Source organism: Gobius niger (assembly GCF_951799975.1).
Source record: "Gobius niger genome assembly, chromosome: 18".
Lineage (NCBI taxonomy): Eukaryota > Metazoa > Chordata > Actinopteri > Gobiiformes > Gobiidae > Gobius > Gobius niger.
In genome coordinates, this window is record NC_136869.1 from 24,333,857 (window position 1) to 24,359,918 (window position 26,062).

The following is a 26,062-nucleotide window of genomic DNA, read 5'->3' on the forward strand; positions in this document are numbered from 1 at the left end:
CACAGATCTGAAGCCAAGTTTTAGAAACTCGAAGATCTTGGCTTTCAAATGAAGAATCACACTGGCATGTAGGCTGTAAACTCTTCTGTCAAACGTTGCATTATTGCTAGGCCTAACAGGTTAACACAGCATACATTACACGATGCACACCATAGCCGTCAGGGTGCTGAACTCTCTTCCTTCCCTGCCCTCACGAACCTTACTTACAGAGGGCAGAGTAACTTTGATTTCAAACTTCAGGCATTGGATACCATTCCAGCATGAACAGTATCAAAGAAACAAACCAAAAAAAAGCCATTATTTACTCATTTGCATAGTCTTGTTTTCACATGATAACAAACAGTGCCCCTGATCCCAACACACACACCTGCTCTGAACCTTCCGCCACCTCCGATGATTAAGTTTGAATTTGCTCCCCTGTCCCCGGATGAAACCTTTCCGAGTTTTTCTGTATACAACCTGTTTGCATAAATCAACAAGTGCGCGGGCGGTGGCACAGAGCGGCTGTAGTGGCAGATTCATGGCTGCTGTGAGGGACCCGCAGTGTCTCGGCTGTGATCATCAGCAGCTGCCGCGCTCCTGGCTGCCTGCCACCGAGCGCCTGTTTGTTCTGCCACGCAAAGAACAAACAAGACACGCTCGCACCAACACGGCTTCATTAATGCCTACAGCTCGTGTCAGTTAGTTATTAAAACGGGCTAAGTGTGGTAGTAATGAGGAGGAAAATACTTGATACGTGTTTATTTATTGCAATTTCTCTTTTTACTTGAGTATTTTAGTACTTTTGGCCATGGAATTGCAAGCACTGTAGTCATACAAAAACAGACAAAAAACAATAGTGTTGCATTGTCTTTGGAACTTTTGTCTCTGGTTCTGTTGCAGAATGACAACATATCGGTTAGAAGTTCTACATCAGAAAAAGAAAGTTTGATTCCGGATGAAGCACTTTCATCACAAAACACAGTTGCAGTTTTGGTATGCACATATCGAGTTTAGTTTCAAGAGCTTGTATTGTTATTGTAGAAAATGCCATATTGATCTAAGACAGTTATAACTAAATCTCCAATAGTTTCATGTCCTGATTTTCAAGGGATCACTCCCTCTTGCTTCCCTGGCGGGGGGTGAAGTGATGGCGAGTGTTTTTACTTGGTGATGAAGGGATTAGCTTTAGCAAGAGATCGAAAGGTGAGGAAAGCATCTCCTGGATATGTAGGAGGAGCTTTTTCAGAGCTGCCGCTGCCGTGCTACGAATTGTTAGTGGTGATCCAAGGATTACTCAAAGATGCGTGAGCTGCTCGAGAGAACAACTTTGTAACTTTGTATGGTGGAAACCTCTTAAAAAACACAATAGGACCCCTTTCAATGAGCTTTATTGTGAATTCAATCACATGTTGAGCATATGCAGAGACTCCAGATATTGTTAGTCTGAGACCATTGGTGCAAAAAAGACAACGGTTGCCACGATATATGAAGCTGTCCTTCACTTGGACCTGTTACAGATCGAGACTCTGCAGGTTCTCCCCGAGGCAGGACTGAAGAGGCTGTGAGATGGATGTGGAATCTCCCTCTGAGATAACCCTGTCCACTCTGCCGCAGAAAAGCCAGTCGAACGAGCCCTGTCCTGATCCTTGTGGAGCCAAAAACATAGAGAAGCATGTAGTTCATCTTGATATCCACTGAGTCTCGAACAGTATGGGCAACTAGGTCTGTGCAATTAATCGGTGTAGACTGTGCAAAGAGGCCAATGAGACAATCCAGCTTTACATAACTGCAGGGTGTAAGATGCTGGCAGGGTAGGATTACATGGAGCGCCACAACCAAGTGGCTGGTATAGTGTACAGGAACATCTGTGCAGAGTATGGGCTGGAAACCCCAAGGTCAAAGTGGGAAACACCTCCAAAGGTGGTAGAGAATGACCGAGCCAAGATCCTGTGGGACTTCCAGATACAGACGGACATAATGGTAATGGCGAACCAACCGGACATTGTGGTGGTGACAAAGAGCAGAGGAAAGCCGTTGTGGTCGACATAGCAATACCAAGACTTCAACATTAGGAAAAAGGAACACGAGAAACTAGAGAAATACCAGGGGCTCAGAGAAGAGCTGGAGAAAACCTGGAGGGTGAAGGCATCGGTGGTGCCCGTGGTCGTTGGGGCACTCGGGGCAGTGACCCCCAAACTGGTCCTTCCATGGACTCACCACCTGCAGGAAGAGCCAAATGTGATTTTGGCAGCTCCAACAGCTGCTCCCGCGACCCGGAAGCGGACAAGTGGAAGAAAATGGATGGATGGATGGATGGATGGATGGATGGAATGAATAACTTGCAGGTGTGAGTGCTGGCCAGCAGGGGGAAGGTGTGAAACAGAGACCTCTCCTCGATCAAGGCATACTTGAAATCATTTGTACTTTTATGACTGTTCAGAAAACAGAAAATATTCAGCATAGTTTTTTGATTAATTAATAACATTTATTTATTTTATCAATGTACTTTTTATTAATTAATACATTTATTTTATTAATTTATTAGACTTTTGTTTCTCCTTTGTTTTCGGTTATACTGTAGTTGCAGAAGTTGGATTTCAACCACCAAGTTTGAGGTTTTTATGCCTGAGATCGCTTGGTAAGCAGCTGCATTAGCATGTTTTTCAAGCCTATGGATCCGTTCTGTTTTTTTCTCACGACCCACTTTCCGTCCCTATCCATCAGTCTGGTCCGGCGACAGATGTGTTGCGCCGCACCGAGGGAACACAACACGCCGTCCGTCCAAGCCCCTCCTCCGCCATCGCTGCCCTTACTTGTCAAGATAGCGTCTGCCGGCTCCCGTGGCCGACGACACGAGGCCAAAGGAACGTACGAGCGCCATGCATTTTTAATATGACATCCTTATCAGTGTAGTGAGCAGAATGCCAACCACGCTTTTTTTTCTTCCAGCTCCAATTACCGCAGACCGCGACTGTGTGAGGGCCAGCCATGGAGGGCACATCTGACTGGAACGAGACAAAGCCTGGACACTTCATAGGCCCATCTCTCAGGAGCAATACCAGCGATTGGCTATTAATAGACGTGATGTTGTGAGGCCTAATTAGTGAGCAGTGCAATGACTTGTTAGAAATGCGCTATACCGTTACTTTTAATTAGGTCTACTTTGAAAGGCGAAAGAGGTCTATTGCTGTGACTTTGACTTTGTTGAAGACCATTTATTCAGGATACCTAAACGTTTCCATGCATTGCAAGAATATAGACACATAACATAGTAGAGATTGATATTTTGCTTTCAACGCCTTCAATTAGTGCTGCCGCAGCAAGCCGTTGACTCATCGCTTGATCTTGAAGACTTTTGGAGTACCTTTTAGAGGGTTAACCTGCAGAGTGTGTTTTGGATTGTGTGGGAAAACTAAAGAGAAGCAATCCCATCAGAAGGAGAACATCAAACTCCACACAGAAAGCCCCCTGGTCTGGTAATCGAACCCAGAACTTTCTTGTAGAGAATAACTCGTTGCTTGTTGGATTCGGAAAGCCATTTAGCAAACTGGTTTGTTTGAGTTTGGAACGTTTTGCCTGTTCTGAAGAGACAAAAGCATCCACAATTCTAACAACCCAATACGGTTGACGACTATGCAGAGATGTATCTTGCCATTAGGTAAGGCAGGCAGCTGCCTGGGGCCCCCTACAGGCAAGGGCCCCGTGAACTGACCCATTTTTTAATAAACTTGCATCAAACACTTGATATACAGTCTTCCTAAGATTTTGGAGCTGCAATTACACCATGTCTCCACTAATGTGCCGTGGCGCTGTTTATCCCCATCCTGCTGCTGCTTTAGTGAGTCATGGTTCTCTATAATGTTAACTTATAATGAGCAGTGGACAGACTTTTTACTCATGTCTCCACCAGATTATATTTTCAAAGTGAAACCAGTTTATTGTGACACTCATGATGACCTAAAGAACGCTTTCTGTTCTAAGGGAAACTTGTGCAGAGAACTGCATTATGGGAGTTGTCAGGTGACCAACTCCTGCCCACGAGACGTCCGCTCTCCCAGTGCGCAGTACACAGGGCGGCCACCAGAGGGCCCCCTACCTTTGCTACACCACTGCGACTATGTGAGCTTCATTTTGGTGGCCATACCGCCTTTGCTCTGCCCAATCCCGTCAGACATTGGAAGCTAAGCAGGGAAGGGCCTGGTCGGTACTTGGATGGGAGACCGTTTGGGAACACCAGGAAGCCTAGCGAATGTAATGCGTGAGTGAGTGAGTGGTGGTCGGAGGGTCCGATGGCGCAGACTAGTTGCCTCGCTTCCGTCAGTCTACCCCAGGGCAGCTGTGGCTACAATAGTAGCTTACCACCACTGAGTATGGAGTGAATGAATAGTGCAATGTAAAGCGTCTTTGAGTGTCCACAAAAGCGCTATATAAAACCAATGCATTATTATTATTATTATTTTGTTCGATACAAGATGTTTTCTGTAACAACAACTAAAGTAAAGCATTTGAGGCCAGACACTGCACTATCATTTCAACGTTGGTGGATTGCTAAATAAATAAATAATGAGATAAAGTAAATATTAGAACATGTGTTGAAATATGAGTTTTCTGCATCAAAATCAAAACAATAGAAAGATTTATGGTTTTATTTTGTTCACTTAAGCTAGTTATTAGTGGTGGTGGTGGGGGTTAAGTAAAAATGCACATTTCATAATGTATAAATGTATGGGAAAAACGGTGAATGTCTACATTATTAAAACAGCGTATTGTGAATATTGGGCAATTTGTTTTCGGGTAAAAGTTCGACTGCATATGCTAAGAAAGCAAACTTGCTTACATTCTGAAAATGGAAAACATATACATTTGCCGGCAGCGTCTCAGCTTTAAAGTATAAAAAAAGTATGACCACAATACAGTCTGTCAGTCTCTCAGTGTCAGACATGGCCTTTAAGTCTTGGCTCTGAACTATAGCAGCTGTCGCTTCAGAACCATTTCAATGGACCCAGACATAATGCTGTCTACTTTTATGGTGACTCCTGCTGCAACTGATGTTCTCACTGATGCTGTATAATGGGAGATATGAGCCCACAGTACATCACCACAACAGGTCATTTATATACCGCAATACGACTTTCGCGGGAAAGCTATTCTAACCAGACGCATCTTTATCTCATGGTGGATGGCCTGACCATTAACGTCAGGCCATTATATGACAAGACCCAAATGTCACGCGCGATGGAGAGATCCCGGCGTTTCTCTTTCTGCGTTTGGCAGTGTAAATAATTCGAACACTGCGAGCTTTCATCCGCAATGTTCCCTCGCAGTGGGTCGCTCCGTGTATTCCATCATTATAATGAGGGAGTCTCAATTAGGTAAGGTCTACAATGGGGCTTTTAAATGTCACCGAGCAGGTCCTGACATTTCTCCGTTTGATATGGAATCAGAATGGGGAGCCATGGAGTTCGCGCACACGGCTAATCTCAACGACGGATATAACACGGATCTCAGGCCACACAAAAGGAAGAGGGGCAAGGAGACATTGAGAGACAACGCTGACTTTCCCGGGCCACTTTTCAGTTTGTTTGGGTCGGTGGCCGATTAACATTAGGCTTGTAATTAGTCTTAGGAGATGGCCATTTCAAAAGCGAGTCGGTGACAAGCAATTAGCAAGCGACAAACTGTAGGGCGTTCTCATGCGTTATGTCACAGTGGCCTTACTCAAGGTACAGGGTTTGTGCTGCGGGACAACACAGGGCAGTGCTTCTCAAACTGTGGTACAGGCTCTTGGACTCAATTTTGTTTACACATCGTTTACACCCAGTTGAAGAGGGTTTGTTATGCTTTTTGCAGGTATTTGGTCATAATCCCAATCATAACCTTATCGCTGTTTTAAAGGGGGGGTATTATGCAAAATCGACTTTTTCAAGCTTTACATCATGTTATTCTGTCATTCCCTCATTAAAAACATGCCTGACGTGTTGCCTTGGCACATTCACGTATTTTTGAGTCATCTGTAAAAACTCTGATGGCGGCCATTTTAGGGATAGGTTTGCCTGAGTCCTCCTAGGAACGCCCCCACCTCCTGGAGACGCCTCCGAGCTTTCGTCACCAGCCGAGTAACCAACCACTGCTCCTCAGCAGAACCCCCTCCCCACTGATGCCACAGACAGCGTGTGGAGGGGGCGTGTCGGAAAGAGTCAGAGGTTCTTAAAGAGACAGAGGCCTATTTCAAGACATTCACTACAGCCATTTTGAGAGAGACATTTTATACAAGGCAGTTATTCTAATTTACTGCATTTACAGACCAACAGAAGGTTTGGTCATCATTGTAGTGTGATATAGACTGGTGCCATGTGATTGAAAAAAGCATAATACCCCCTCTTTAAACTTTGGTTAGAAAATGCAATCTCCAACCAGTAGCTCGCCAAAGACTTTCTACATCTCTACGCGCTTGATAACTCAAATTTTAGATGCATTTTCTGTTCTGAACATGCTGAACACAATCTGCAAACAGTTTGGTCAATATTGTAAAGTATAAGGACTAAACTCAAGTCATCTTCTTTGAAATAGTGTACATCGCTGGGTAAAAAAAGGTTGGAGACCCCTGATCTAAAACATCTAAAACAACTTCCTGATTTTAACACAACCCCCTCTCCTCATCCTCCCATGCCCGGCACAGCTTGTTTGAATAAAGAGGAAAAAAGGGGGTCAGCCCGTGCAGCTGTCGTGAAGTTATAGTGTGTTTCCATTTTGCGATAAAAGGATTAAGCTGTGAGAGATCGAGAGGTGAGGACAGCATTTTCTGGATAGTTTGGGGCAAAGCAGAAGCTGTTTGGGAGCAGCCACTGCAATGCTAAAGATCCAAAGATTACCCAAAGATGAGGTGATTTTATGAGTTGCCGTGTGAAAGGTTTCGAGAACCACTGACCTGGGGTGGTTTTCTTTCTCTCTTTCCTTGTGCAATATTTGGATCCCCTAGAACCACCAAGGCTGGACTAAAGTGGGCTAATATTGTTTTAATTGGATCTTGCACTAAAAAGGCTGAACTGGCAGAGAGGTGTGAGTGCGACCAAAAAAAAGTGAGTAAACACTTCATTACGATAAGGAACATGGCACCCAAACACAAAGGACTCAGAGGGGGAAGGCCGTTGCTCACTGTGCTGCATAGAAATGTTCTTTGTTTAGAAAGTACAAAGAGCGGATGCGTGTTTGCTTGTTGAGTTTGCCTGAGCTAACTCCGAGCAACAGGACAACAGAGCTGCCAAATCCACCCCAATTCTAAAGGTAAACATCGCTCGGAGGTCTGAACTGGACAGTGCCTCTACAGTCTTGGCTGTTTGGACAGGCCTTCAGAGGCGAGGGTTCTTCCGGGTGGTTGTCAACAAATTTTCCCCCAGTGGAAACAAGGAAGAAACAAACTCACTGAGACCCGAGTGAAAGCAGTTAGGAAGGGGCTTAAGATTTATTGGAACATCCATGACTTATTTCTGATTTGACACATGTGAAAGCGCTTGGTTCCAGATTGCATCCCAACCTTTTTATGGTTTGATCAATATGGCTCAATAATGGACATGAAGACTTTTTGAAATCTCTGGACATTTCTTATTAATACTGTTTTGGATATCCCGTTTCTGCCAGAAAGATGATGTGACCACAGTCTGAAACCAAAAACAGAGACATGGATTGTGTCATCAAACCCACTGTGATAATTGGAATTCCGTGCCACATTCCATAATAATAAACCAATGGCTATTTCAAAATGCTGAAGCCATTGTTCGCATAAAAGCCTTTGGGTACTATTGTGTGTTAAATGTATAGTAACCCATTAGCTACAGTATGTCATTTTTAATATTCATCTACACACAACGTTTGCTAGTACCCCCATGGTGGCACGTAAACAAGCAGCAGCTTCCCTCTCCCTTGGCACAATCTGCATTTTCACTTTCTGTTTTCAAGCATGGATAAAGGTGTTGGGCACGGTTTAAACCTGTGCTAAGTTACACCCAGTAGTAAAAGTAGGAATATTAGCTACTAATGGCTGTGGAAGTTGCATGAAAAGGTACAAAGTAGTAGTTTTGTGTATTTCTTTATAGATCTGTCCATATAAACCCTTGGCACGAACTGCATTTTCACTTTCTGTGTTCCACATTGTTTTACAAGATGGTTTACTATATGCTTTTTGTTTTTGTGGGATTCAGAAGAACAAAACGCTATAGCTGATAAGGTCTTTGAGTGGTATTTGAGACCTACAAATCCACAGATTCCCCTGAAGAGGCACCAAAAGCCCACACAGCACAGTGGGGGCGTCACAAGAGGCGCGACAGGAAACGAAAAAGGGGCAAATGAGGAGGTATCCGGGCAAGCTAAACAGCTAAACCTGACAAGCCTTCTATCCCTAATATTGTTCTGGCTTATGTACGTTCACTGGAGAATAAAACTGATTATATTGGTCTGCTACACTCTTTCCAGAAGATGGTGAAAGACTGTGGTGTTTTTCTATTCACAGTATATACAACTGTAAGGCGGAGTTTCACAGGTGACGCTCAGGTGAAGAATGGCATCAGAGCCAGGGGAGAAGGAGGGATAAAGATGAAGATGAGAAGGAGCGAGAAGAGGCTGTTCAGGAGGAAGAGGAAGGACGAGGAGCTGACCAGTGCAGGACACCACGCTCTGAAACAGTGACAAATCCAGCAGGTGGTCCACCGTTTCAGAGGAGACCGAAGGTTCTCCGGTTTTCCCCAACCTCCAAAAACACGCTGCTCAGGTTGGCCCACAGTGACAGCGTGCAAAGTCGCAGTGGCTCAGGACTAACCCAACATCTGTATAATTGTAACCCAGTCAAGTCTATTGATAGTCTAGTTTCCAGTTTTTAGACCCCTTACAACTCAAGGTCATTGAATAAATTACGTGTTTTGAGAGTATGGTTAAAGAAGATGGATAAAAAAGAAGAACAAGACCCAGACAGTTACCGCGATATCTCTTTCACAAACAGCTCGGCGGTCGCTGGATAACCTCGCCATGACTAGGCACTCTATGCGACAATCTCCCCTCCGATAAACACCAGATTGTCCGCAACTGGAAAGAACAGGGGGCTGCGGAGATAGAAATCCATTCGCGTTACGAGTATTTGCCTGGCGATGAAGGCCCCGAGTGTTTCTGCCCGGACAATGCAGCCCCTTGTTGGCTCGCCCGTGGAAGTTTTGAAGGGGCTGCAGAGCCAGTGAAAGGGGAGGTCGCCCGCGTTGAGGATTACGCATTGTGAGGAGCACACGTATCTCGAGCCCGAGCCATTGTGCTGGGGTGGAATGACACTCCAGTGTAGCAAGGGGGGGGGATTTAGTTGAGCAGATTGCGCTTCTTTCTCGCCCCGACGGAGATGGTGTCTTTCCCCCGGAGTTGTGACACAGCAGGGTCCCGGGACGGATCAAGTGGACAAACAGGTGGGTGTGGTGCTGGATGGTGGTCATCGCCAAGAGCTTTTGTGGCAAGGGAAGATTAGGCGCATGTGGGGAACTTGTAATATCATAGGAAGAAAGCTGCATGTCCGATGGGATGTTGGTCCACTTGGGAGATTGCTTTTGGGTTTCCTGGATGTTTACAGTTAACTTGTAGTAGTAGTTGGAAGTAATTGTAGTTGTTTACGGAAAAAGTAGCAGGAAGTAGTTCGGGGAAATTTCTCATTTGAAAGGTTTTGTTGTTAAGGCAAGACACTGCAGGTGAATAGGGAAAAAAATTATATTTACAGATATCAATTTGAAACTTGTGCTGTCGATCACTGGCATAAATGTGAGAAAAAAACACATGGCAAATTTTCTGTCATTTTATCTTAAAAGAATGAAGTGTTTTATGCCTAAAAATGATCAAAATTTCCCATCTTTTCGGCGACGAGATCTGAATAATGGATAGAGCTACATTCAAATGTATGGTTTCATTTTATTGATGAATGAGTTGCCAAGACTTTCTCAGAGGGGATTTTGGATTTCTTGTTTAGTTTTAAAATAAGCTGTTTTTTAGTGGAAAAATGTGTAAAAATGTAATTTTCGCCTTTTTTTTTGACATTCAAAACTCAATAAATGGGGCTTAGGGATTAAATAATAAAAAATCCCTCTGAAAAAACTTCCAAATATTGTTCAGTCCAAGGCTGGAAAATGTGAAGTCTTTAGGTCCGACTGATTTGAACATAGTGTCGCCACAATGACGGAAAAATGTGTTTTGAGAAAAAGGCCCTTGAAATTGCATTGTCCCATATAAGTCTATGGGAGAACATTGAATCAGCGCAATATTTAAACATGTTATTGTGAAGATTAGGCATATTTTCTGTTTCCGGGTGAAAACTTATATGTTCAGAGACAGATTTGGCCCAAAACCTGAAAACTGAAAAAAATTGAGTTTTGCCTGTAGTGTCTCCCCTTAAGTACGTTTCTATGCTGTACAGCAAGCATGAAGAAGCTGCCAAACAATATTAGAAGCAGTAGGAGTAGAGGTGAAAGCAGTAGTAGTTGTTGTTTTTCTTTTAACAATGGATTTCACAGGTTCTAAAACTCGAAATAGCCGTCTAATTACATACCAGTCAGTCTCAATTCACTTTTCAGGCAGAACACCCACAAGTTGGATTATTCTGCCAACTCTTCAACAGAACTTACTCCAATTCAGTTTAGAAAGACTTTTAGAACTCTGCTTCTGAGTGATTGAAACATTTCGAAATTTGGTATAGTGCATCTGTAAATGTTATTAGTTGAAAATGTGCTATTACTTGCATCTGAAGGTGCCACCTGTTAAGTCCTTTAAGGGTTTATGGTACCCTTCTATTAGCCTGGCATCCAGACTAATCTCCGATGTTTATTAATTAATAAACAGGAGACTAGTCGGGCGACCCTGTCGTAGAAAAGCTACTGCTTGAGGTGGGACTAATGTGAGACAACCGAAGCGCATAGCAGCCAATAAGAACATAGCAGATGTGACGACAGAAACAGCGACAAGAAAGTTGTCGTCATTCGGACATTAAAGGAATAGGCCACCGTTTTTACATACTGAGATATGCTCTTACCTCACTTTAGCCGAGTTAATATATCCCCGTCTGGTCGCGGACGTTTTACTCCTCGTATCATTACGCCTCACAATATAGTCCCCCTTTTTATCTGCTTATAAAATCGACATGCTACATTTCTGTGTAAATATACTTCGCATGAAAACACTTCACGTAACTTTATTTAAATAGGGAACACGTGGAAGAGCTTGGTAGCTTCTACCGTGAGCTTTTTTGGAGCTATATGACATGTAGGAGAGGCTGCGTATGTGCTCCGTTTGCGTGACAGAGCGCACGGACAAAGACCAGACGGGGATATATTAACTCGACCAAAGTGAGGTAAGAACATATCTCAGTATGTAAAAACGGTGGCCTATTCCTTTAACAATGGCGCTCCTGCCACACGGAGTTCAGTAAATGACTTCTGTCGTTTATGTCAGAAAAACTTAAGAATACAAGCAAACCGGAGCATTACGTGAAGTGGATGCTTGTGTTGAAAAACTACAAAACAAAGGAAGCTGCTCTGATTGGTCGGTAGGCTCCATATCGCTGCGTCACTTCCTTTGAAAGCGCGCAATGGAGTGTTGCCAGACCCTCTTCTGTAAAGAAGCGGAGTCTGCTTGGCGAGACTACCCTTCTATCATATTTGTAGTCAATATGTATTTCTTTCACCGGAGATGGTCCTCTTTATTTCAAGTTGGATATTTCTACACAATTCTGACCTCGGCAACTAACGTTTTCCTGTGAGGCAGAGCTGGCGTTCAATTTTCAAGCATAGTTAAAGGTGTTGGGCACGGTTCTGCACCCAGTAGTAACAGTAGTAACAGTAGGAATAGTAGCGACTAGTGGTTGTGGAAGTTGCATGAAAAGGTACAAAGTGGTTGTTTTATGGATTTCTTTTTAGATCTGTCCACATAAACTCATCTTCTTGCTTTAGCTTTTATATATTCAGTGCCTGGGTTTAGAATAAAGCTGAATGGAAGTATATTCCTGCCATTCACAACAAAAACGCTAACCACGCACAAGTCGATTTTGGGGCCCATTGCTAAAAGAAAAGGCCATTACTGCTGCACAGTGAGATGGCACGTTCATAAACAATGGGGCGGTGTCGCTTTAAGAATATTTTTCAAAGGATCCCGAGTGAAGCAAAGGCGCTGCGAGTCATTTTTTTAGCAGAATACAATCAATTTGAAACAAAGCCCCCCCCAGGTGTTTGTCACGGAGCACAAATCTGTAAATTTCCTGCATCATTTAAGATGGCTGCCGGCATTCCGCTGCCGCCGCGCTCCTGGAATAAATATGATGGTGAAAAATGTAAAAGAACGGGCATTTACAGGGTATTAATAAAATGTCACAGGGAGAAACATCGATATTTCGGATCGTTAGGCGTCCGCGGTGTTTGCGAAACTGCTTCTTTTTTTCTTTTCTTTTTTAAGATCTCCATCGCTGAGAATCCTGACCCCAGGCGTGAGGTGAGACGGCAACAACAATAACAAAAAAAAAGCTTCTGCCAGTGGATTTTACCTTGAATAACCATGCCTTGTTTATCCAAAGGGGTTGTGAGACGTTTTCATAAGTAAAGATTGCATGCATAATAAATACCGGCCATTGTGAGCGGCAAAAAAACATTGTGTATAGGAGCAGATTGTGGACAATGGACATGGAGGTTTAAGAGTAGCAGTAAATACAGGGGGCTTTGTTAACCAGACATGAACGGCAGTGCATTCACAACCTTACAATGCCTGGTTTATACCTAAGTTACCATTGAGAACAGTCCGCGAATAGCCGTGTAAATGTTGCATAAAGCGCAAATAGATGCTTTATACAAGACGTAATGAAGAGGAGGCAGCAGATTCTTCTCAACATTGGACTGAAGACATCGAGGGAAAAAAAAAACCTGAGGGTTAAAGGAATAGGCCACAGTTTTTACATACTAAGATATGTTCTTACCTAACCTTAGCCGAGTTAATATATCCCCGTCTGGTCTTTGTCCGTGCGCTCTGTCACGCAAACGGAGCACATACGCAGCCTCTCCCACATGTCATATAGCTCCAAAAAAGCTCACGATAGAAGCTACCAAGCTCTTCCACGTGTTCCCTATTTAAATAAAGTTACGTGAAGTGTTTTCATGCGAAGTATATTTACACAGAAATGTAACGTGTTGATTTTATAAGCAGATAAAAAGGGGTACTATATTGTGAGGCGTAATGATACGAGGAGTAAAACGTCCGCGCAGTAACTCCTAAAGACTTCCCCCGCTCACTTCCGTCAATAGAAGCTGCGTGACTTGTAGAGAGCTAGCAGAGAACAGTTGAAGAAGCGTGGATAACTTGTGAACAATGCCTTTTACGTGCATCGTGCCGGGCTGTGATAACAAGCAGAAAGTATATAGTGTAGTAATGTTTCACAGATTTCCAACTCACCCCGGACGACGACACAGGACTCAGGACCTCGACCATGAGGTAGGAATGCGCAGCACTTTCCGAAAATATATTTTCTGCTTGTTGTAAAAGGCTCTGTACAAGTCACGCAGCTTCTATTGACGGAAGTGAGCGGGGGAAGTCTTTAGGAGTTACTGCGCGGACGTTGTGCTCCTCGTATCATTACGCCTCACAATATAGTACCCCTTTTTATCTGCTTATAAAATCGACATGCTACATTTCTGTGTAAATATACTTCGCATGAAAACACTTCACGTAACTTTATTTAAATAGGGAACACGTGGAAGAGCTTGGTAGCTTCTATCGTGAGCTTTTTTGGAGCTATATGACATGTGGGAGAGGCTGCGTATGTGCTCCGTTTGCCTGACAGAGCGCACGGACAAAGACCAGACGGGGATATATTAACTCGTCTAAGGTTAGGTAAGAACATATCTCAGTATGTAAAAACGGTGGCCTATTTCTTTAAATTCTCTCTCATCCAAAAAAAAGGGTTTCTCTGACTCAAACTGTGCCCATGCTTTTTTTTTATTCGACCAATCTTTTCTGCGGGGAGCCTTGTTTTTATATCAACACCCCTATCGGACAGAAGATATACAGAGAAATACATTTGTCATTCATTTTTCTCGCAAACTGTCCAGATATTAAAGGTCGTATATCTGATTTTTAGAAAATTGTGACAAAACATACATTTGTGTTTCGTGCAATTCTAAAGTCTTTTATCAATTGTGACCTTGCTTGTCGTCGTTGTTCACATTGCCATGAAAGCATCGCTCTCTCAAAGTCGTGAAACATGCTTTTGACTCTTGATGTGGCAAAATAGTGATGTCAGGATTATGTCGGGAGAGTGAAGAATAAGTTTGGACTAGAACTAACCATTTCAGAATGTTCATACTCCTACCTGTGTGTGTTGTCAACCGAAAATAAAATAAAAAAAAGTCAGGCAAAGGGCCTTTAAGAGACACAACAGCCTCCACTATCTCTGTGTACAGACCCTGTCATTATAGTGGATACAGACGGCAGCGCGTCATACTGGAGGGCCTGGCCTGGCAAGGGGAGGGGTGCTGTGGGAGTCATTATTATTTTTCACTCGTTAGACCTTTACTGGTGACTGTAAACATTGCCTGGCCTGCCAAACTACAGGCTTTTTCATAGATATTTCAAAGACATGTAGTCTGGGAGCGAGCATGATCTCAACGATTTCCCGGTGGCCGTGATTGACAGACGGCATCAACCAATCAGAGCAACGCTAGATACGTCGCAGCAACAAGCAGCAGGAAGCCTTATTCACGAGGAACGCTTCGAAGGCTGTTTCTTGCTCCGGTTTTAGGGATTATGTTTTTTTTTTATGATTTAAAACAGACGACAGAGCAGAAGAAAACATCGTATCACTCGCCGCACACGCCATCTCTGTCGTTTTGGTCGAGTGTGGCGACGGCTTCCGCCTCTTGGGGGAATGAAGTCCCGCCTCTCGGTGCGTGATTGGACCGATGTGGGTAAAATTGTGAAATGATAGGCTGCGAGGAGCTGTCCAGACGGTTCTTCTTTTGAACAGAAAGGAGGAGTGTCTGGTAGGCCAGGCAACTATAGACATACTTAAAACACAGAAATAAAGTCAAGTCACAACTACGTCCATGTGGATGTTTTGACACAGCACATTGTCCACTAGAAGTAATAGCTAATGATGGCTAATGCTAACTGCTTTAGAAACAAACAGGCTACAGACTCTGTTTGTCGGATCAAATGCCATGTCTTGTTTTTATGTTCATGTAAAGAACTGGCACACGACGCTAGCCATTTGCATGTTGCATGAAGCTAACGTTAGCATTCCCTGTTCCATGACAAATAACATGTCAAACATGTCATCAGGAACACATTTGGGCTGTTTTGCTCCGATCCATGACTCTGTATCTTCATTGAGTAAAAAATACTTCCATAATTCTGCATTTCTTATAGTAGTGGTGGAGTAATTGATGAAAGAATGATTATTCTTACCCTTTTTCCATCTGTATCTATGGGAATTATTCTGTTTTCACTCTATGTAGATCAGGGGTGCCCAAAATGGGGCCCGCCGGAACAATTAGGTTGGCCCGCCAGAGTGACGTACTTTTGCGCTGCATCTGGTTAATACTAACTCTCTCCCATTCATTCTCAATAGTAAATATGGATGCAGTACACTTTTTGGCCACCAGCGTGAAATTGGGGGCGCTGTTTCACTCCTTTCGCAAAGTTAAGGAAACACTGTTCTGGTGTCTTGTTTGTCAGTCATAGAGCGTCGTAGCATCAACTTCCCAACTTTTTCCAACTTTATTGCAAAGGTCGATGACATCTATGACCTATAAAATAATTTATGCTGAACTGACACTTTCAAATTGATCTAATATGGCATTTTCTTTGACTTAAAGAAATGAATGAGGTAAAGTCACTGCAGGTAGTGCAGGTTACAGGTGGTGTTGTTGCACTATATTGCTACAATAATTGAAACTTGGCTTTTGTGGCATACTATTTGCATAGATAGAATTGAATACAAATGTATACCAAAAAAGAAACTAACTATTTTGGCCCGCAGGCACTTTTTAATTTTGGCCCTCAGAGACAAAAAGTTTGGGCACCCTTGATGTAGATGTTTTTGGTGGACTAACATGCTTAACACAGAAATGAAAGTCCAAAAGAAAGTGCAAATGTCCTTGTGAAGGTTTTGACACAGCACATTGTCCACTCCACACATGTCTCTGTATCTTATTTGGTAGAAATTACTTTCATAATTCAGCATATTTTGTTCAATTTTTCCTTGATCTTTCAAACTCGAACGTGAAAATTAATGGGCATTTCCAAATGATGCCGTCCGAAAGCTCAAAATTGCATACTAGATTAGATTACCTTTTGTTTTGAAAGCCTTAGAAATATCTAAATCAAAAAGGTTTGTTTTGCGTTGTCTAAGCGAATGACAGTTATACAGCTCCCAGTAAGAATGCCTGGGGATTTCCACTCTCTACCTTCATAGCCCAGTGCAAAACCGTTTTCCTCATTTCCCCCATCACCAATTACAACGGCGCATCTCAACACTCCTCTACTTCCCTAACAAATACCGCTGGAGACCGGCATCAATTTTCCGCCGCTGTAATTCCCTCTCGTGGGCAAATCAAATCAAACGAAGCACTTACAAACAAGTACACAATGGCTCCACGTCTCCCTTGTTCTTGGGATCATTTCGGCTCCTGATCCCGGCAACAATCCCTACAGCGCGTCAGTTTATATTGTTTTATGGCACTGAGCAGTAAACATGCCGCCTCCCGACGGCTTCCCCCTGGGACCAATTAGGGCTAGTTTGTCTTGGAAGGGTGATCTTCTCCAAGTCGTGTGGAACAGATGGCTTTCCTCCAAATTGCGAATAGCTGTTCTTGTAAATGATGCCAATATCGTATTAAATGCATAAGCCCAATCTTCATTTACAAACTTTAATGATCTTTGCGAACTTGCCGCCTTTCATCTTGGCAGGCGGAGGTGGGAGGTTTGGCTAATGAAACGGTCCATACTGTAGTTTTGTGTCAGAATTAGCGGTGTTTGTCCATTAAATGTCGGCAATCGTTTGTTCGGATTGAAGTAAACATTGTAGGGATTGTGAAATGTGAGAACTCGTGCCAAATAAATAAAAGGCTCTTGATCAAAGGTGATGGTAATAAGGTTTTCAGAAGGGCAGTTTGAGCAGATCTCTTCCACTTTATGTTTACACCCCTATATATATATTCCACATATATTTTAATCAATACATATTTCAACTCTTGTTAAAGTAAAAAATAAAACTACTACCTTAAACTCGTGTTAAAGCCACACCGCGTAGAATTTTACCCAATAAATAAAATTGAAAAACAAGCATTTATTACATGACAGATATTTTCATCATTGAAAAATACCTTATAAATGTACAAACAAACATTTATGAGGCTCACCCCTCCTAAGATATGACTGTAAACTTTACTGGGAGTGGGTGCGTCTCCAGCTCGTCTCCATGGAGATGTGACGAAAGGCAGTGGAATTCGAGATTTAAACAGGTCAGTTTCTCATCCAAATCCATTCTTTTATTACTCACTGCAGTAACAGCATTTTCTGTGTCATTAGGAGCACGTTTTGTTTTGCCGCAACAGTATAGTCCAAAATGTTACGCAGTGTACCTTTAAAGTAATGCATGTGCGTCCAGACCGCCTTTGCTCTGCCCGATCCCGTCAGACCTTGGAAGCTAAGCAGGGAAGGGCCTGGCAGGACTTGGATGGGAGACCGATTGGGAACCCCAGGAAGCCTAGCGAATGGAGTGAGTGGTTGGTGGTGGTCGGAGGGGCCGATGGCGCAGACTGGTTGCCTCGCTTCCGTCAGTCTACCCCAGGGCAGCTGTGGCTACAATAGCTTACCATCAACGAGTATGGAGTGAACGAATAGTGCAATGTAAAGCGTCTTTGAGTGTCCAGAAAAGCGCTATATAAAACTGATGCATTATTATTATTATTTTGTGATGCAGGATCAGTTCTATTCCAAAAATGATTCTATCAACACAGACATTTATATGGTTAGTCTGGCGTTATAAGTGATTTGCCTCAGGTGCTCTGTGGAGCGGGTCACACTGTTTTTAATGTAGTAGTAGTAGTTTATTCGGTCTGTTCATTCCTTTAAACGTAAATACATTTCCAATTCTTTGTGGACAACACGACCGAAAGGGTTTAGGCTGAAGTGAAAACTTATAACGCCTAACCCAGTTTACAGACTTCCACCAGAGAAAACAAAAACAAAACACAAACATTAATAATGAACAATATCAAGTGTTAAACAGAAGAGAAATAAGCATGTATCTGAAGTTAGTAACATAAATTTTAATATTCCAGCATATATGTATACATACATTTGTTTTAAGTTAATTTAGTTGAAACTAAATCATGTCATCATTATTATTTTTTATTTATTTTTCTTACTTTATTCCTCCTAAGCTTATATATTCTTGAATTTTAGAAGCTTTAAATGTAGTGTAGGCTAATAATGTAGGCTCGCTGATACCGTAGAAATGCGCTAGCCTTGCCCTAGCCTAGCACCACGTAGCTCTCCAAGTATAAGAACTGCATGAATTACAAAAAAAAATAGTTCCAGAAATCAGCAACACTCTGGATAACTAGGAAATGAGGCCCTGTGTCAAAAATCCTGAAATATCCCTTTAAACGCTGTCCTGAGAGAGAGAGCGTGCATAGCGATGTTCTCTGTGCCGTATCAAAGGTGCCGGGCCCCTCCCAGCACCGCAGGAATAGGTATAATCATATTTTATATCCAATAGTCTAAACCTATATCTTTGATTTTTAGTTGAGATTATAATGACAGTAAAAAAAAAAAACAAAGAAAAAAATATATATCTTGAAGCCTGACCCAAACCCGACTGTCATACGTGTAATCTCAGGGGCCTAAAATCTCACCTCTATTGTTAAATGAGTCATCAAGCTGCAACAACTACAATCTGGCAAGAAATTATAGAAGATGATTTTTGTTTTTGCATTGGCCTGTACACGTATTTGTCTGTGTTGTTGTTTGTTGTCTTCAAGCATCAAGGTATTTTTTTTCTTGAGGTGATGGGACTATTGCAAAGTAGATCCATGAGGAAAGAGTCCTGGCTAAAGTTTGGACTTCAGTGATATCTCCAGTGTCTATTCCTCTGTCAGTGCGAGGCTGCGAAAATATGAGGCGGATTGTCGTCAAGTAAAAAGTGGCTAAAAATCTGGAGATGGACGGACTACATTTGTGGATTAGTTTAAGTTTGCAGAGATCTTGATTTTTGCTGAAATGTTAGTGTGGTTTTGAATTCTCATGTGTCTTGGGATATTATATATTTTCTTCAGAGGTTTTTAATTTGTTAATGACACTCTTTTGCACTGGCACAAAGTGAGCAGGATGATGTTCTTTTTGAATTATAATCTATTGTGTTTTCTGTGTCCAGATTGTGGCTTGTGTATAGAAATTTCGGCAAATACTTTATTTCAAACTTGTACAGCACCATGGGGGAGTCGGGTCTGAAGGGAAATGATGTCACTTCCACAGTCTGTTGTGTGTTTCTTTATCCCCTGTGGCAGAGAAGATTTTTCAATTTATCATGAATTTCAGAGTTAAATTTGTACAAAATTGTTACTTTTTCCTGCCACGGAATATTGACATGATAAATAAGCATTAAATAATCTGACCTCATCTGTCTCCCTGCTCCTAATCTAAACCCAACTCCTGACTGTTCTCCGAAAACTAACCTCGACCCTCCTCCTAAACCCAACTATTACATTAAAAAAGCATTTTACTGTTTTTTTTTTTTAATTGTTTCATTTTAGTTTGGGCAGGGAAACAGTGGAGGTCATTTCCTGTGTGGTCATGTGACTCTTCAGAGAACGCTGCTCCTGTCGCCATGGGAACCTGTTCATTGTTAATGTGCATTCAAAATCAAATTGACCTATGACCTTCTGATGCCATGGCAACAGAATGTACATATAAGGAAGTTGTGTGTTCCGTGCTGAGGTCATCCTTATCTTAGATTCTAGCCACTTCTGACCGTTCACACATAACTCATTCCCAGGTTAAGATCCCAGCTGCACAGCGTGTCGTAAGCCAAAGATTTAGACTTTTTTCACATTTTCCCTGTACCGTACAGCACCAGAGTGAACATAGCAAGTGGATTTCTCCGCAGTGAGATTATTATAGTCTTATCTCTTAACGTAAGACATTCGCAAGATGAACAACGCACAATCCGCTGTGACGCAGACCTCACCAAGCAGCAAGATGAGACGACTTCAACGAAGGAATCTGGAACGAGAGGACAAGGCAGCCCTCGCTCCAACCCCAACCCCAGCCCCAGCTCCAGCTAGCTTGGTGAGGGGCGACGCATTACTAGAAGCGTTTTGTGAAACAGTGATGGAAACGTCTCACGCACTGGGGACTCCTCCACATGATACAAAAGAAACCCCTCTACTGGACACTACAGGATTTAATGTTATGGAGGCAGGTCAAAGCCAACCCTCCCGAGGGGATCTTCTCAAACAGATACAGCTTCTGAAAACACAGCTAAAGCAGCACGCAAAAAAGCTTGAAGACATGGATGTGATCATTGAAAGATGCAAAAAGGATCATGCAGGCACCTTCACTAAACGGATGGAAACGACCAGAGAAACAATGCAGAAAGACTTTGACGCATTAAACGTAAAACTTACAGCCACAGAAGAGAAAGTAAAAAGTCAGGAGAACAACGCACAATCCGCTGTGACGCAGACCACACCAAGTCGTAAGATAAGACGGCTTCAACGAAGGGCTCTGGAACGAGAGGAAAAGGCAGCCCTAGCTCCAATCCCAGCTCCAACCCCAGCCCCAGCTAGCTTGGCGAGCACCGATGTATTACTGGAAGCGTTTTGTGAAACAGTGATGGAAACGTCTCAACAGGACACACAGGGGATTCCTCTGCAGGACACACAGGGGACTCCTCTACAGGACACTACAGGATTTAATGTCATGGATGCAGGTCAAAGCCAACCCTCCCGAGGGGATCTTCTTAAACAAATACCGCTTCTGAAAACACAGGTAAAGCAGCACGCAAAAAAGCTTGGAGACATAGACGAGATCATTGAAAGATGCAAAAAGGAGAATGAAGGCGCCGTGACTAAACAGATGGAAGCGATCAGAGAAACAGTGCAGAAAGACTTTGACGCATTAAACGTAAAACTTACAGCCGCAGAAGAGAAAGTAAAAAGTCAGGAGAACAACGCACAATCCGCTGTGACGCAGACCACACCAAGTCGTAAGATGAGACGGCTTCAACGAAGGGCTCTGGACCGAGAGGAAAAGGCAGCCCTAGCTCCAATCCCAGCTCCAACCCCAGCTCCAGCTAGCTTGGCGAGCACCGATGTATTACTGGAAGCGTTTTGTGAAACAGTGATGGAAACGTCTCAACAGGACACACAGGGGACTCCTCTACAGGACACTACAGGATTTAATGTCATGGATGCAGGTCAAAGCCAACCCTCCCGAGGGGATCTTCTTAAACAAATACCGCTTCTGAAAGCACAGGTAAAGCAGCACGCAAAAAAGCTTGGAGACATAGACGAGATCATTGAAAGATGCAAAAAGGAGAATGAAGGCGCCGTGACTAAACAGATGGAAACGACCAGAGAAACAGTGCAGAAAGACTTTGACGCATTAAACGTAAAACTTACAGCCGCAGAAGAGAAAGTAAAACGTCAGGAGACAGCCCTAGCTCCAATCCCAGCTCCAGCTCCATCTAGCTTGGCGAGCGGCGACGTATTACTGGAAGTGTTTTGTGAAACAGTGATGGAAACATCTCAGCAGGACACACATCCCCTGATAGAAACCCCTCTGCAGGACACACTGGAGACTCCTCTACAGGACACACAGGGGACTCCTCTACAGGACACACAGGAGACTCCTCTACAGGACACACAGGGGACTCCTCTACAGGACACACAGGAGACTCCTCTACAGGACACACAGGGGACTCCTCTACAGAGCACACAGGGGACTCCTCTACAGGACACACAGGAGACTCCTCTACAGGACGCACAGGGGACTCCTCTACAGAGCACACAGGGGACTCCTCTACATGACACACAGGAGACTTATCTACAGGACACACAGGAGACTCCTCTACATGACACACAGGAGACTCCTCTACAGGACACACAGGAGACTTATCTACAGGACACACAGGAGACTCCTCTACAGGACACACAGGAATCCCCTCTACAGGACACACAGGGGACTCCTCTACAGGACACACAGGAAACCCCTCTACAGAGCACACAGGAAACCCCTCTACAGAGCACACAGGGGACTCCTCTACAGGACACACAGGAGACTCCTCTACAGGACACACAGGGGACTCCTCTACAGGACACACAGGAATCCCCTCTACAGAGCACACAGGAGACTTATCTACAGGACCCACAGCCCCTGATGTCTAATCTACAGGACTCCCAATCGCAGACTGTGCAGAGGGAACAAACTGAAGCAAACTGTCTACCAACAGTTCATGTTTCTCAACAGGAAGCACAGACCCTAATAGAGACTGTCGAGAAGCATGAAATTGAGACAAATCCTCCTCCGATAAACAATAGATTTAATGTTATGGATGCAGGTCAAAGCCAAGCCTCCCGAGAAGCTCTTCTTAAACAAATACCGCTTCTGAATAAACAGGTAAAGCAGCACGCAAAAAATCTGAGAGACGTAGACGACATAATCGAAAGATACAAACAGGAGCATGGAGGCGCCGTGACTAAACAGATGGAAGTGACCAGAGATGCAGTGCAGAAAGACTTTGACGTATTCAAAGGAAAACTAACAGCTGCAGAAGAGAAAGTAAAAAGTTTCCCGAATAAGCACAACGTCTATCCTCCACGAGAGAGGGGCAGTGTGGGGTCCAAACAACGGTGGTCCTCCAGTGACGTCGAAATGGAGGACTTTTGTCCACACGTAAAGAAACTAGAGGCTGCTCTCTGTGAACAAGAGGAAGTTACAGCAGCTGCTCTGCGCCAAGATGAGACACTGGAGAAAGAGAAATGCAGCGCCTCTTTGCAGTCTCTAGAGAAAATGAAAACCCTGCAGGATAATGCATGTGAACTACAGCTGGAGGTCAATGGACTAAGAAATGAGCTCCATGATGAGAAAAGGGCGAACAGAGAGGCCCAGGACAAAGTCAAAAGTCTGGAGGAGCAGAAAGTTGAGGCAACAACGGTCACTGACAATAACTCTAATGTCATGGATGCAGGAGAAAGCCAAACCTCTCAGGAGGATCTTCTGAAGCAAATCCAGTTTCTGAAAACACAGGTGAAGACGCAGCAAGAGCAATACGACACTCTGCAATCTTTCCACCAGCAGTACTGTGACCAAGAAGGTGAGAGGATGAGTCAGACTTTGAAGAATCACAAAGAACAGCTCCAAACTCGAGACAACATCATAAACGAACTGAAAAAGGAGAAGGCTGCTGACTATGCTCTTCAACGGGACCTTTCTAAGCAGGTGGAGCAATTAAAATCTGCTCTTCTTGAACAAAAGAAAATCACAGCAGCTGCTCAGAGAGAAGTGGAGAAACAGAGAAGCAGCACCTCCGTCCAGGATCCGGAGAAAATAAACAACCTGCACGATAAAGTGCATAGACTACACATGCAGGTGAATAGATTCAAAGTTCAACTCCGCGAGGAGCAAAAGACATACAGGGAGGCTGAGAGCGAAATTGTCCGAATGAAAGAAGAGAGATCTGATCTTCTGACTGAAGTAGATTATCTCCACACTTCTCTCACTACTGCATTCATTGAGAAGGCTGACTTAGAGGAGGAAAGGGACGGGCTACAGTTGCAGATCAACACCCTCAGATCAGAAATCAGTGAAAAGACGTCAGCTGACCACGAGGCCCTGAGCAAAGTTAAAAGTCTGGAGGCGGAGAAGGCTGGACAGCAGGCAGAAAGAGATGGATTAGTCTTGAAAGTGCACAACCTCGAATCTGTCCTGCTCGAAAAGACTGCAGCTCTGCGAGAGGCCCAGCGCAGAGTCACATCTCTAGAGGAGGAGAAAGGTGATCTGCGGACCTCAGTGGAAACTCTTGAAACAGCCTTAAGCGAGCAGCAAAAAGACACAGAAGTGACCCGCTCCAAAGTGACCGAGCTGGAGCAGGAGGTCAGAGAGCAGAAGGCCACAGCACGAGCCTTAGAGCAGGACTTAAAAACCGTGCGAGACATGTTTAAGACCCTGATCGAGAAATCCGACAGCGCTTTCTCTGCTCTCAGGGCCCAGAAAAAGAAAGTGCAGGACCTCAGCCGTGAAATGGAGCGTCTCAGGGTCGTCCACAGAGAAGAGGTGAGCGCGTTGCAGAGCTCAGAGGAGGGGAAAAGGGCAGCGCTGCAGCGGGAGGTACAGAAGCTTTCTGACGCTCTGAAGGCTTCACAGGAGAACAAGTCTGCCCTGCTCACACGCAACCGCGAGCTTCAGGACGTGCTTCAGGAGACGGAGAAACGGCGTCAGAAGAAGAAGAAGGGCTGGTTTAGGCTTTTCTCCAAGCCTAAACCACAGAGATGAAGGCTAAACTAAACAATTTGAATCACAATTAGACGTCCAAAAACAAAACTGACACTAAAATATTAAAAAGAACTTCCACACACACCGAACACATGCAAAAGGTTCCTGTTAGCTCCTTCTGTTCATCTTGGACAAGGAAAATGAAAGCTTTCCACACGTCTTAGATGTTTCTGCACCTGCTAACGCCAAGCCTTCCCAGAGGTGACAATGCTCTTGGTGACGTGGTGACAAAGCAGAGGTCAGGCATATGGACATACCAGGTCTGTCCGACTGACCACAGCTGCAAAAACACCATGTCCACAGGAGCGGTGAAACCTGTGAGCATGGCGTGTCGTCAGCAGGTAAAGAAAGGTCTGAGACTTGTGTGAGCAAAAGAATTGGCAACTATTTCAACCAAGAACCAAAAAAAACAAACATAAAAATCATCCAGTTCTCTTCTTCAAAGGGCCACAGATGTAAAGTCCCATCAGATGGTTGATTGGGTTGTGACATACTCTCCAATCTACCATCTGATGGGACTTCACATCTTCAGCCCTTTGAAGAAGAGAACTGGATGATTCGATGATTGAACGTTGGGCAGCTCAATCATCGCCCTCGGTCCCGCTTTTAAGCCCCAGCAATCATGGTTCGTTCGCTTCCCAACTGTGCTGTGACCCGCCTCCACCCCATCTCCACCTCTTCCGTCCACGGCTTCTCCCTGCTACATCTTCACGGGTCTTCCAGACCACCACCAGTGTAAGGGCTCAGGTGAAGACATCCCTAACTCCAAGCTGTTCATCCATATTGACTTTCATACATGGATGTCCACCACCGGGGTCTGATCTCCAAAACTAGTATACATGTCAATAAATCGTCCTCATCGCTGCTTTTGTCTGTTTGAGTCTGTCCAGGTTGAAATAGGGTCAGGTCCTCATCCAACTCCAATCTTTGATCACCCACTGCAGTAAAAGCACTTTCTGTGTCAATCTGGTCCATAGGAGCAGGTTTTGTAATGCTGGCAACAGAAGAATCCAAAGTGTTACGCAGTGTCCCTTTATGTCCAACAATACTGAAGACTTGGGTAGTGTTTTTATACTGTTTAGTAAATAAATATAACAGGATGGATCCACTTTTCTGTTCTGACCCAGCAGTAGACAATCACTGCTCTATTGAAGTTACTTCAACACACCTCATACCTTGACACATTTGTAGGAAAACTGAAAATATTGTACATGTATAGGCAATACTCCTAGTTTTAAAGATGTTATTAAATGCAGATACACAAAACCTATTACTATTAACACTCCAAATCTCTACCATTGTTTGAGAAGAGGAGAAATCCGGTATTGCAGCTTTAATAGCAACATTTATTTCATCCAACGACCACACAGCTATATAAAAACAATGCCTTGCTGCACCCGGGTCTTAACCTCTTAACAGTGTGTGACCGCGGCTCATTGTCCTCCTGTCATGGGACAGATATACCAGTGTACTTAGGGCCATGGGAGACCTGCCCGGTGCTCGCAAGGAGACCGAGGCCAATTACAGC

The 26,062-nt window shown here is 43.8% G+C and overlaps 1 protein-coding gene across 1 annotated transcript in view; it reads left to right on the forward strand.

Moving 5' to 3' along the window:
- Nucleotides 1-9,285: 9,285 nt before the first annotated feature.
- Nucleotides 9,286-26,062, forward strand: part of cdh19 (cadherin 19, type 2) — an 88,221-nt gene continuing 71,444 nt past the window's right edge. The window contains exon 1 of the mRNA XM_079575999.1: nucleotides 9,286-9,422. The gene's annotated coding sequence lies outside the window, so the exon portion shown is untranslated. The remainder of the gene's footprint in view (nucleotides 9,423-26,062) is intronic.